This window comes from Quercus lobata, chromosome 6 (assembly GCF_001633185.2).
Source record: "Quercus lobata isolate SW786 chromosome 6, ValleyOak3.0 Primary Assembly, whole genome shotgun sequence".
NCBI classification, from domain to species: domain Eukaryota; kingdom Viridiplantae; phylum Streptophyta; class Magnoliopsida; order Fagales; family Fagaceae; genus Quercus; species Quercus lobata.
This window is the reverse complement of record NC_044909.1, coordinates 53,369,922-53,372,233: the sequence shown is the minus strand read 5'-3', so window position 1 is coordinate 53,372,233 and position 2,312 is coordinate 53,369,922.

Here is a 2,312-nt window from a genome sequence, read left to right as displayed (position 1 = left end):
CAAGGAAGAGATAAATCCTTCAAAACTCTGCTTTAGTAGAGATTATGCATGACAGGATGGCCTCGCTGATGGAAGAGAAGAAGAAGCAGAAAAAGAAGTAGAAACACTAGGGTGGTCCCGGTGATGGGAAAGAAGAAGAAGCGGAGGCAGAAAGGGGCACCAATGAAGGAAGAGAGGAGGAAGCAGGGATGCTCAATCCCCACATCAGCTTTGACTCCTAACACGCAGGTGTCATATTAGCAACGCTCAAGAGAGAGCGGATGGTACTGACGACGAGAAACCCTACTGCTGTCACATCAAAAATCTGACGCGACCAGCACCTGCTTCGGATTTTGACTGAAAGAAGTGGAGGCATCGCTCCCACCTTGTGAAAGCGGAGAACTATCTTGGATCTCTGTCTCCCTTGTCCTGACCGCGCCATTTTGAGTCTCGGAAGGAACCCAGTGCTTTTGGAGCGAGTGTGGTTCCTTCACCCCCACTTGTGTCTCAAACATATCACTCTCTAAGGTTTAATTGTACTGGCAATGAAAACTTTGAGTATAGCTGAGGGATTAGGAATTTGAAAGGACTGAAGGGTCTGTACGTAAAGGGAGTGACCTCCTACCTTGATTCTTATATGGAGGGTAAGTTGGCGGCATTTAATCTACGCAGATTTCCAAGAAATACTACAGACGAGATAGTTTCCACTCAACCCCCAACACCGTCTGCAACCATAGGATTTGGGCGGCCTCGTAAAGGAAACATATTAAAGACGCGCCTCGAGCACTGAAATAGCGAGGACGTGGCGTGAGTAAATCTAAAGGAATGTCTCATAATCCGGCGCACCTCCCAAGCAAATGAAGAGACACCGACATTAATGAAGGGCAAAGCTGGGCAAGCCCTGAGGTAGGCCTGACATTACCAAAACCCTCCTCCCCAACCAAAAGGTCGGGCAGCAGGATTTTAAGAGGCTATTGTGGGGCCAGAGAATTTGTGACCCTAGCCCACTTTACATTAGGGCCTAAGACTTGAGCCGAGGAGAACTATTGTCGAGAATGCATAATGAAAGTCCAAAAAAGGCCTAAGGATATGGCCGATGACGATCTTCTGCTCGGCACCCCATAGAGCCCCTAAAGGAAAGGACGAGCTTAGTGCAGGAGCAGGTCAAGTGAAAAAGCTGCCAATACTGCAATAAAGAACTCTGCGTCTGACAGGTCCATGTTATTCAGCTTTTACAACTACCCCCAACCACTCTAGTAATGGGCTGATTGGACAAGTCTTAACCCCAAAAAGTGGAGCTTACACGTAGACACTAGAAGGAGGATAAATGCGAGTATAAAAGGGAAAAAGAACCAGGGGGAAGGGGGGGTCGTCTCCCAGACCAAAAAGTCCTAAAGAAGGAGAATAGTGAGAACACCAAGCTCCTCAGACGAGGTCTAAGGATCGGAACCACTCAGGTCGCACCGGAAGAAGGCCTTACTAGACACGCCCGGTTCACCCTCGTGTAAATTTCCATAGAAACCACGACTGACCGCTGTTCGATGACCAAGGCCTAGCCTTTCAAGCCCACGCTCTACAAATTATATTGTTTGGGCCCTTAAACGTACGAACCCAATACCATTTTAGGGTTGTTACAAATTGTGTCCTTACATCAAACTTTCAAAAAAATAAAAGTTTTATTGATGCAGGGACAAAACTAGGATTCAAGCTTAAGGGGAGGCAAAGTATAAACCAAAAAAAAAGTTTGAGGAATTTTCAAGTTTTATCACCTTAATTAACATTACAATCCAATATTTGCTGATACAATTAAAGATCATGTTGCAATAAACTAATACCAATTTTATTTGTGGTGATTTTTTTGAAATTTTTTTTGAGGATTTTCAAAATTTGGGGCATCAACACTAGATATTGGCAACACTACATCATCAATATTAGATTTCAAATGATTTGTTTTTAAAAGAAGTATCAAAAGAAAATATTTTAGTTTATTGTTAAAATAAAAGACATACTAATTATAGGGGTTTATAGGAATTTATTCTGCATCTAGCTAGATTCAAATATAGTTTCCTGAATTGTAAATTTACAAGAATTTGTTCTTAATGTAAAAGTAATGGTAGATTCAAATATAGTTTTATAAATTGTAAATTTATGAGAATTTGTCCTTAATGTAAAATTAATGGTTTTAATTTTTCATTCCAAGTTAATCATTAATTTTGGATTTCAATTAGCTTAACTAATAAAATCTCTAATAGTTGAATAAGAGATTTAGGGTTCAATCCCCTACCAACAACAAAAACTGATTAGTGTCTCGGTTTTTTTTTTTTAATTTTATT